Genomic DNA, 12,068 nt, shown 5'->3' with positions numbered 1-12,068 from the left:
CCATTTGCCATATTTCATTAGGTCTCAAACCACGAGGGTTCTTCCGTGGAGGGAGTGTAGGAGCATGGAAAGGAAGGCAAGCTGTCCAGGCTTTTACTATGCTCCTAGCTTCTCCTCTTGTTATTCCAAATTGCAAATGTAAAGCTCAGGCAGCCTGATGATATTTAGAATGAGATTCTTGTGCTTTTTGAAATAAAGGAGTACTGGCCAACATTGTTAGAAGGCTATCTGCCTTTGAATTACCATCAAAAATAGGACCTGGAACTCCACTATGGGAGTGGACATGCAAAATATAAATCTTACCTGGATGCTTTCTCACTCGCTCTTGAAGTTCCTTAAAGAGCATATATATATAGTAGGCTACAAATTTTATTTGGGCTGTGGCAATTCTTTGTAAGACACCTACTGAATAGGCCAAATCAGATATTATATTTATGTCTACCGGATAATAGGTAAGAGCTAGAATGATTGCATACAATTCATTCAGCTGAGTGGACTGAATAGGAGTTCTGATTACTCTCTTTATAGTTAAGTCACGAGAATACACAGACAAATATTATTTTTGGATGCATCTGTAAAGATAGTTGGTCCTTTAAGAGGAACTTTATTTTTTTTCTTTTTTTTATTTATTATATTTTTTATAATATTATCCCTTTTATTCATTTTTCCAAATTATCCCCCCCTCCCTCTACTCTCTCCCCCCAATGACAGGCAATCCCATACATTTTACATGTGTTATAATATAACCTAGATACAATACATGTGTGTAAATACCATTTTCTGGTTGCACAATAAGCATTAGATTCCGAAGGTACATGTAACCTGGGCAGACAGATATTAGTGCTAACAATTTACATTCACTTCCCAGTGTTTCTTCTCTGGGTGTAGCTACCTCTGTCCATCATTGATCAACGGGAATTGAATTGGCTCTTCTTTATGTTGAAGATTTACACTTCCATCAGAATACATCCTCATACAGTATTGTTGTTGAAGTGTACAGTGATCTTCTGATTAAGAGGAACTTTAAAAACCTTTTCTTCAAGAATCCATCGTCAATTATGTAACAGTCTGGATATCTTTAATGGAGACCGGTGTGTAAAATTTGGAGCCATGGCTAATAAAATTTGCCACTCTGGGATGGTTTCAAAGCACACATTCACTTGTCCATTAGTATAAATGGTGTATATCTTGTCAGGTCTTATCCCAGATAATTGTACTGCTCTTTTAATGGCCTTTAATATCATTCTAGCCACAAGCACTGGCTAAGGAGTAAGGTTTTGTTCTGGTTTTGCTGGTAGGTACACCCACTCTATCACACTGTCTCCTTGATGAAGACCTGCTGTGGTTGCCTCTTGTGCAGCAAAATCTGATATCTCCAAGGGTTTTATTTTTTTTTTAATTTTTTTTTATTCATTTTTCCAAATTATCCCCTCCCTCCCTCCACTCCCTCCCCCCGATGGCAGGTAATCCCATACATTTTACATGTGTTACAATGTAACCTAGATACAATATATGTGTGTAAATACCTTTTTCTTGTTGCACATTAATTATTAGCTTCCGAAGGTATAAGTAACCTGGGTAGATAGACAGTAGTGCTAACAATTTACATTCGCTTCCCAGTGTTCCTTCTCTGGGTATAGTTATTTCTGTCCATCATCGATCAACTGGAAGTGAGTTGTATCTTCTTTATGTTGAAGATTTCCACTTCCATCAGAATAAATCCTCATACCGTATTGTTGTTGAAGTGTATAGTGATTTTCTGGTTCTGCTCATTTCACTCAGTAACAGTTGATTTAAGTCTCTTCAAGCCTCTCTTTATTCCTCCTGCTGGTTATTTCTTACAGAGCAATAATATTCCATAACCTTCATATACCACAATTTACCCAAGCATTCTCCAATCGATGGACATCCATTCAACTTCCAGTTTCTAGCTACAAGAAAAAGAGCTGCCACAAACATTTTGGCACATAGAGGTCCCTTTCCACTCTTTAGTATTTCTTTGGGATATAATCCCAATAACAGCAATGTCAAAGGGTATGCACAGTTTGATAACTTTTTGGGCATAGTTCCAAATTGCTCTCCAGAATGGCTGGATTCTTTCACAACTCCACCAACAATGTATCAGTGTCCCAGTTTTCCCACATCCCCTCCAACATTCATTATTATTTGTTCCTGTCATCTTAGCCAATCTGACAGATGTGTAGTGGTATCTCAGAGTTGTCTTAATTTGCATTTGTATGATCAGTAGTAATTTGGAACACTTTCATATGAGTGGAAATAGTTTCAATATCATCATCTGAGAATTGTCTGTTCATATCCTTTGACCATTTATCAATTGGAGAATGGTTTGGTTTCCTATAAATCAGGGTCAGTTCTCTATATATTTTGGAAATGAGACCTTTGTCAGAACCTTTACTTTTAAAAATATTTTCCCAATTTGTTACTTCCCTTCTAATCTTGTTTGCATTAGTATTGTTTGTACAGAAACTTTTTAGTTTCATGTAATCAAAATCTTCTATTTTGTGATCAGTAATGATCTCTAGTTCTCCTCTGGTCATAAATTCCTTCCTTCTCCACAGGTCTGAGAGGTAGACTATTCTCTATTCCTCTAATCTATTTATGATCTCATTCTTTATGCCTAAATCATGGACCCATTTTGATCTTATCTTGGTATATGGTGTTAAGTGTGGATCCATATCTAATTTCTGAAAAACTATTTTCCAGTTTTCCCAACAGATTTTTTTCCCAATAATGAATGTTTGTCCCTAATGTTGGTATCTTTATGTTTGTCAAAGATTAGATTGCTATAGATGTACCCTTTTTTGTCCTTTGTATCTAATCTGTTCCACTGATCTACCGTTCTATTTCTTAGCCAGTACCAAATGGTTTTGGTGACTGCTGCTATATAATATAGCTTTAGATCAGGTACACTTAGACCACCTTCCTCTGACTTTTTTTTTCATTAGTTCCCTTGCAATTCTCTACCATTTATTCTTCCATATGAATTTTGTTGTTATTTTTTCTAGGTCATTAAAATAGTTTCTTGGGAGTCTGATTGGTATAGCACTAAATAAATAGATTAGTTTGGGAAGTATTGTCATCTTTATTATATTCGCTCTGCCTATCCAAGAGCACTGAATGTCTTTCCAATTATTTAAATCTGACTTTATTTTTGTGGCAAGTGTTTTGTAATTTTTCTCATATAATTCCTATTATTTGGTAGATGGATTCCCAAATACTTTATACTCTCAACATTTGTTTGGAATGAAATTTCATTTTTTATCTCTTGCTGTTGCATTTTGTTGGTGATATAAAAAAGTGCTGAGGATTTATGTGGATTTATTTTGTATCCTGCCACTTTGCTAAAATTCTGAATTATTTCTAATAGCTTTTTAGCAGAGTCTTTGGGGTTCTCTAAGTATACCATCATGTCATCTGCAAAGAGTGATAGTTTGATTTCCTCATTTCCTACTCTAATTCCTTGAATCTCTTTCTCAGCTCTTATTGCTGAGACTAGCGTTTCTAGTACTACATTGAATAGTAATGGTGATAGTGGGCAACCTTGTTTCACTCCTGATCTTACTGGGAAAGGTTGCAGTTTATTTCTATTGCATATTATCCTTACTGAAGGTCTTAAATATATGCTCCTGATTATTCTAAAGAATAATCCATTTATTCCTATACTCTCAAGAGTTTTGAGTAGGAATGGATGTAGGATTTTGTGAAATGCTTTTTCTGCATCTATTGAGATGATCATATGGTTTTTATTAATTTGATTATTAATATGGTCAATTATACTAATAGTTTTCCAAATATTAAACCAGCCCTGCATTCCTGGTATGAATCCTACTTGATCATAGTGTATTCTCCTGGGGATAATTTTCTGAAGTCTTTTTGCTAATATCTTATTCAAGATTTTAGCATCAATATTCATTAAGGAAATTGGTCTATAATTTTCTTTCTCAGTTTTCAGTCGACCTGGTTTAGGTATCAGTACCATGTCTGTGTCATAAAAGGAGTTTGGTTGGACTCCTTCATCCCCTATTTTTTCAAATAGTTTATATAGCATATGGGGCTAATTGTTCTTTAAATGTTTGGTAGAATTCACATGTAAATCCATCTGGTCCTAAGCATTTTTTCCTGGGGAGTTGATTAATAGCTTGTTCTATTTCTTTTTCTGAAATGGGACTATTTAAGCAATTTATCTCCTCCTCTGTTAATCTAGGGAGCCTATATTTTTGGAGGAAGTCATCCATTTCACTTAAGCTATCAAATTTATTGGCATAAAGTTGGGCAAAGTAACTCCTTATTATTTCTCTGATTTCCTCTTCATTGGTGGAAAGATCCCCCTTTTCATTTGTAAGACTAACAATTTGATTTTCCTCTTTCTTTTTTCTGATCAAAATTTACCAAAGGTTTATCTATTTTATTGGCTTTTTCATAAAACCAACTCTTGGTTTTATTTATTAATTCAATAGTTTTTTTTTTACTTTCAATATTATTGATTTCTCCTTTTAATTTTTGTATTTCAAGTTTAATTTTTGGTTGGGGGCTTATAATTTGGTCTTTTTCCAGCTTTTTAATTTGCAGGCCCAATTCATTAATCTTCTCTTTCTCTATTTTGTTCAAATAAGCCTCTAAAGATATAAAATTTCCCCTTATTACTGCTTTAGCTGCATCCCACAGATTTTGGTATGATGTCTCATCATTGTCACTATTTTGGGTAAAATTATTGTTTCTATAATTTGCTGTTTCACCCAGTCATTCTTTAAGATGAGATTGTTCAATTTCAAATTACTTTTTGGTCTATTTACCCCTAACTTTTTACTGAATGTAGCTTTTATTGCATTGTGATCTGAGAAGAAGGCATTTATTATTTCTGCCTTCCTACATTTAATTTTGAGATCTTTATGTCCTAATATATGGTCTATTTTTTATAGGATCCATGAACAGCTGAGAAGAAAGTATATTCCTTTCCATTGCAATTCAGTTTTCTCCAAAGGTCTATCAAACCTAGTTTTTCTAATGTTCTATTTACTTTTTAAATTTCTTTCTTGTTTGTTTTGTGGTTTGATTTGTCTAAATCTGAGAGTGCAAGGTTGAGTTCTCCCACTATTATAGTTTTACTGTCTATTTCTTCTTGCAATTCTCTTAACTTTTCCTTTAGAAAGTTAGATGCTATACCACTTGGTGCATATATGTTTAGTATTGATATGCCTTCATTGTTTATGCTACCTTTTTGCAGGATATAGTTTCCCTCCTTATCTCTTTTAATTAGATCAAATTCTGCTTTTGCTTGATCTGAGATAAGGATGGCTACCCCTGCTTTTTTGGCTTTACCTGAAGCATAATAGATTCTGCTCCAACCTTTTACCTTTACTCTATATGTATCTCCCTGCTTTAAGTGTGTGTCATGTAAACAACACTCCATCACTTCCCTGAAAAAATTGCAGTTCAAGGCTGACAAGGAGCACATTCTCTCTGTCTCTTCCACTGCTCCCAACATGTCTCACCTAGCAAAAAATTTGTTTGAATTGCTCTGCCACCTGTGAATACAGCACAGATGCCATTTGCTATCTTCTCCATGGTACGCAATGTGGACCCTTCAATTCTGCACATGGAGAATATGCAGAAAGCCAGCCTCCCAACCATTAATGAAACAACACTACTACACATAATTTTCAAGTTGAAAATGGGCTAAAACTCTACGTGGAGGATTCCATATAGCATACGAGGTAGGTGGGCTCATAGGATCCATGCTAGCGAGAGGCTGGCTCAGAAATTTCTGCATAGACAAGAGGCAGTACACTCACCTGGTCTAGATGAGGCAGACTCTAAACGCATTCTCTTATATCTAAAAAAGAAAAATATAACAAGCAGTATCATGTGCCTTGAAAGGCGAGAAATGTCTCAGTAAGAAACCCATAAGTTTCCACAATTACTCTTAAAACTTGACCCTTCCCTCTCTTTTCCACATAAGGAATTGGATTTTATGTGTTCTCCACACCCGTGCCCTGCCTGCTAAGAAATCCGGACCGTCTAAGACACACTTCCTTCGTCCCCCCCAATGGTGATGTAACATTGAGCCTTTGGGTCCATTTGAAGGACACCATGCTATTTTTTACTCATTTCTCTCCCAAACAAATTTGTGTAGATGAGAAAATAGCTTTTCTCAAGGTCACTGTTGATTACTGCTTTAAGTACACTTTGTAATACTTGAAATAAATCCCATGAAGAGAAATGGTACATGATTTCTTTCAATGGATTTAAACTTTTACAAAACGCCTTACTCCCAAGGAAATTGGCTATAAACTTTGGGAAATGCCCATCAAAATGCCACCTATTCTCTGCCAAGCAGTAATTGGTTATGCACTTTGAAGGATATTAGGCATCATCCAGTTATGTTTCTGAGTTTCACTTCAATGTGTTCTGTACTTGTAGTAGCCTTTGTTGGACTGCAGAATAAGGGATTGAATGGGTTTTTATTTGGTGGGGGAATACAAGTTCTTTACACAATCGAGTTAAGACTTTGCTTATATCCATAATCAGCAAAAACTGACTATCAATATAATCAAGTTAAGACTTTGCTTATATCAGTAACGGCAAAAGCTGACTATCAATGGGCTTCCCAGACATGTTGCAGATCCATCTGGCCCTATCACTGCTCGAAATATTTCACGTTGTAATAGGAATGACATTTACTAACATAACATAACTAACATTGGTAATGTTGCAAAAGGGGATTTTGCCCAGCTAGGCTTCAACTTCCATCATTCTTTTGGATGACATTTTCCTTTCTGCACCTGCCAAATACTCCATGGTGATCCCGGGACAGTGTATTTATTCAAAACAACATCTTTTGCCTGGTGATACACACAGTACTGCTCTCCAGCCTAGGTCCTTATTCTGCTCCCTTTTGGGACATCGTGCAGAATATACACAACTTCGAGACAGAAAGGAACCCCTTCCACCATCTCTCCTTATGGATCATTATTGTTCTGTAAGAAATGACCAACAGGAGGATTTCAGAAAGGCCTGGAGAGACTTACACGAACTGATGCTGAGTGAAATGAGAAGGACCAGGAGATCATTATAACTTCAACAACAATATACTATATGATGATCAATTCTGATGGATGTGGCCATCTTCAAAAATGAGATGAACCAAATCAGTTCCAATAGAGCAGTTATGAACTGAACCAGCTACACCCAGTGAAAGAACTCTGGAGCATGACTATGAACGACTAGAATTCCCAATCCTTCTATTTTTCTCCACCTGCATTTTGGGTTTCCTTCACAGGCTAATTGTACACTTTTTCAAAGTTCGATTCTTTTTGTATAGCAAAACATCTGTTTGGACATGTATACATATATTGTATTTAATTTATAGTTTAACATATTTAACATGTATTGGTCAAACTGCCACCTGGTGTGTGGGAAGGAGGGGGAAAATTAGAATAAAAGATTTGACAATTGTCAATGTTGTTAAAGTATATATGCATATATCTGGTAACTAAAAAATTAAAAAAAAAAAAAGAAAAAAAGAAAAACAGAATTTGTGAAATGGAAATAAATGCAAGGAACAAAACAATTCAATTGGCCAAATGCAAAAGGAGTTAAAAAAGAGAACTGAAGAAAGTAATGCACTAAAATTTAGAATTGAACAAAAGAACATTAATGACTCAGTAAGGCTTTCAGAACCAAACAAAACCAAAAAAAAAAAAAAAAAGAAAATGAAAGAAAGAACAAAGAAAGAAAGAAAGAAAGAAAGAAAGAAAGAAAGAAAGAAAGAAAGAAAGAAAGAAAGAAAGAAAGAAAGAAAGAAAGAAAGAAAGAAAGAAAGAAAGAAGAAAAATATGACATACTTTTTAGGGAAAAAAAAAAAAACTCACCAGGAAAATAGATCTGGGAGAGACATTCTAAGGACTATTTGACTTCCTGAAGCAATGATGAAGAAAAAAAGAAAAAAAAAGATCCTAGAAATCATCTTATTGGAAATCATCAAAGTGCCCTCATATTCCAGAACCAGGAGCTAAAGTAGCCATTGAAAGAATTCATTGATTATCTTCTGAAAGAGACCCCAAAATGAAAATTCCAAGGAATATAGTAGCCACATTCAATAATTATTGAATCAAGGGAAAATTATTGCAGGCAGACAGAATGAAACAATTCTAATACCGAGGAGCCACAATCCAAATTACCCAGGACCTAGCAGCTTCCAACTTAAAGGACTGAAGGGCCAGAAATCTGATCTTCTGAAAGGCAAAGGAACTTGGATTACTATTACTATCTAGCGAAAATGTGCATTACCTTTCAGGGAATAAAATGGATATTCAATGATACATGTGAATTTGATTTATTTCTGATAGGGTACTTTAATGTGAAATAAGGGTATTCTCTATAGTGGATGTAAGTTTTACTGGATAGAATTGTGCCATTTTCAAGCTGTTTCCAATGTTTAGAAAGACTGTGAAAACAGTAATCTATGTCTTTGCCCCCTTAAACATGGTTAGTATCTATTATCAACATAAGGAGCTATTGTCAATACTTATTTAGGATAGGTGATCTTTGAGAGCTAAATTCACCTGAAGCTTTTTGAATTCAGATATGATTGTCAAAGGGACCATCAAGGCAGTAATCCACCATGCGAAAGAAATATGCCACAAGCTAGTCAGAGGAATGTGATTCTGAATTGTTACTGGTGGAGAGTTGTTTGTGGGCATAAGCTGAGAGAACAGCCTTGACCCTCAGCTTAAAATGGGATCCTTCTGACTCATTTTCCCAGTGGTGTCCCTTTGAATGACAACGCACCTGATTATTCCTAAGTATGACCATAAACAGACATTATTACTGTATATAATTAACTAAGAATGCTTCATCCTGTCATGTATGTGACCCTCAGGCTCAGGACTGAAGGAACAGTTTTTGATTATAATCAGCTCAGCTTTTTTTCCTCTTATAGCAAGTTTTCATAAGAAGAGTAAGTATTTAGTAGATGTAAGATGTTGCAGTTTTCTATTTGAAATGATGTGCCCATTATATCCTAAATAAGTGAATAGTTGGCCTAGATATCTCTTGCTAGATGCATATAATTGTTTCTTTTAGCATTTTGGTTATTGATGATTTTTCATGATAGATATTTTTATTTGTGAAAGGTTATCTACTCTAATTATTGAGGACATAAATGAATAAGGTGATAGATGGCCTGACATAAGAGTCAGGGATACAGAACTGCAATTTGTTGCTGAATAGGATCTTTAGACTCTAGGCTATGGTTGAAATAAGTACTAACCAGATAACAAAAGCACTGGATCTGTTCTAAATGTGAGAGAGCATATAGTTAGCAAGGAAAGGGCTTTTGTTAGTTCCTTGGAGGAACTCACAATATCTTGGTAGAGAAGGAGTACCCCATGAGGCTGGGTTTTGCCCTTAGCTGGCAGATAAATCCTGAAAGGGACATAGTACCCTAAAAGCATTAGTTCACTGTTGGGAGGAGAAGTGGTGTCAGAAAGCATAGCGGGCGTGGAGATATACCATGTAGTATGGGGAAAGGGAAAAGACACCACAAGGCAGAATGCTGTGCTGGGATGACCAAAAGGAAGGTAGCAGCCATGGAATAGCCCACCAGAAAGTTTTATAAGGAAAATTTGGCCTCCAGCACATGACTAGGATTTCCACAGAAGAAAACACTTTTGTTCTATTTAATCTTGTAATTTCTAATTTATGCTTTGCACTTCTTTAACAGACACTGTTGGTTTGGAGATGCCCTTTTTTGTGAGATTTTTATAAACCCCTTTTTGCTCTTTTCTTACTATGAGAGTCTGTGATTGGTTTTGTGGTCCCTACTGTCCCACACAAATGGATTTGTGAATTTTTTTTTTTTCATTAAACATTATACAGTTTACTGGTGTTTTATTAGCTCATCAAATTATTTATAAAGTCATCCAAAGGATAATGTAGAAATGAAAGAAAGATTTTTTTTTACAAATTGCATTTACAATCATTTTGGGGGGGCAGATAACATAGTTTTTTTTAATAATCTTTTTTATATATTTTTTATTATTTTACTTTTATTTACAAGACATATTCATGGTTAATTTTTCAGCATTGACCCTTGCAAAATCTTCTGTTCCAACTTTTCCCCTCCTTCCCTCCCTTCTCCCAGATGGCAGGTAGACCAATACATGTTAAATATGTTAAAGTATATGTTAAATACAAGATACATATTCATACCGTTATTTTGCTACATACAAAAAAAACAAAAAAACAAAAAAAAAAACAATCGGACTTAGAAATAAGGTAAAATTAACCTGAGAAGGAAATCAAAAATGCTAGTGAACAAAAACAAAGGGATTGGAAATGCTATGTTGTGGTTCACACTCGTTTCCCAGAATTCCTTCGCTGGGTTTAGCTGGTTCTCTTCATTATTGAACAAATGGAATTGATTTGGTTCATCTCATTGTTGAACAGAGCCATGTCCATCAGAACTGATCATCACATAGTATTATTGTGGAAGTATATAATGATCCCTAGTCCTGCTCATTTCACTCAGCATCAGTTCTTCTAACTCTCTCCAGGCCTTTCTGAAATCATCCTGCTGGTCATTTCTTACAAAACATTAATATTCTATGACATTCATATACCACAATTTATTCAGCCATTCTCCAATTGATGGGCATCCACGTAGTTTCCAGTTTCTAGCCACTACCAAGAGGGCTGCCACAAACATTCTTGCAATACAGGTCCCCTTCTCTTCTTTAAGATCTCTTTGGGATATAAGCCCAGTAACACTGCTGGGTCAAAGGGTATGCTCAGTTTGATAACTTTTTGAGCCTAGTTCCAAATTGCTCTCCAGAATGGCTGGATATATTCACAATTCCACCAACAATTTATCAGTGTCCATGTTTTTCCAATCGCCTCCAACATTGCCCATTATCTTTCTCTGTCATTCTATCCAATCTGACAGGTGTGTAGTGGTATCTCAGAGTTCTCTTAATTTGCATTTCTCTGATTAATAATGACTTGGAGCATCTTTTCATATGGCTAGAAATAGTTTCAATTTCTTCATCTGAGAATTGTCTGTTCATTTCCTTTGACCATTTATCAATTGGAGAATGGCTTGATTTCTTATAGAGTCAATTCTCTATATATTTTGAAAATGAGGTTTTATTGGAACTTTTGACTGTAAAAATGTTTTCCCAGTTTATTGTTTCCCTTCTAATTTTATCTGCATTAGTTTTGTTTGTACAAAATCTTTTCAGTTTGATATAATCAAAGTTTCTACTTTGTGATCAATAATGATCTCTAGTTCTTCTTTGGACATAAATTCATTCCTCTTCCACAGGTCTGAGAGGTAAACTATCCTATGTTCCTCTAATTTATTTATAATCTCATTCTTTATCCCTAGGTCATGAACCCATTTTGACATGACCTTGGAGTAGAGTGTTAAGTGTGGGTCAATGCCTAATTTCTGCTACATTAATTTCCAATTTTCCCAGCAATTTTTGTCAAACATTGAGTTCTTATCCCAAAGGCCGTAGTTCTTGGGTTTGTCAAACACTAGGTTATTAGAGTTATTGAGTATTTTGTCCTTGGGAGCTAACCTATTTCACTGATCAATTAGTCTGTTTCTCAGCCAATACTAAATGGTTTCAGTAACCACAGCTTCATAATATAATTTTAGATCTCGTACAGCTAGGCCACCTTCATTTGATTTTTTTTTTCATTAATTCCCTTGAAATTCTTGACCTTTTGTTTTTCCATATGAACTTTGTTGTTATTTTTTTCTATGTCATTAAAATAGGTTTTGGGGAGTCTGATTTGTATAGGGCTAAATAAATGGATTAGTTTAGGGCATATTATCATATTTATTATACTTGCTCACCCTATCCAAGAGCATTTAATATTTTTCCAATTGGTTAGATCCGACTTAATTTGTGTGGAAAGTTTTTTTGTAGTTTAGCTCATATAATTTCTGATTTTCCTTGGCAGATAGATCCCTAAATATTTTATATTATCAGTAGTTACTTTAAATGAAATGTCTCTGTAACTCTAACTGTTGCATTTTG

General features: G+C 35.1%; 1 long non-coding RNA gene across 2 annotated transcripts in view; it reads right to left on the bottom strand.

Moving 5' to 3' along the window:
* The window catches only part of LOC141562218 (uncharacterized), a 74,895-nt gene that overhangs the window by 44,197 nt on the left and 18,630 nt on the right, over nucleotides 1-12,068 (bottom strand). For both annotated transcript variants that reach the window (XR_012488183.1, XR_012488184.1), the window contains one exon: nucleotides 5,814-5,854. This is a non-coding gene — a long non-coding RNA (uncharacterized LOC141562218). The remainder of the gene's footprint in view (nucleotides 1-5,813; nucleotides 5,855-12,068) is intronic.

This window comes from Sminthopsis crassicaudata, chromosome 3 (genome assembly GCF_048593235.1).
Source record: "Sminthopsis crassicaudata isolate SCR6 chromosome 3, ASM4859323v1, whole genome shotgun sequence".
Taxonomy (NCBI): domain Eukaryota; kingdom Metazoa; phylum Chordata; class Mammalia; order Dasyuromorphia; family Dasyuridae; genus Sminthopsis; species Sminthopsis crassicaudata.
The sequence above is the reverse complement of the archived record's forward strand: the minus strand, read 5'-3'. Positions and strand labels throughout refer to the sequence as shown.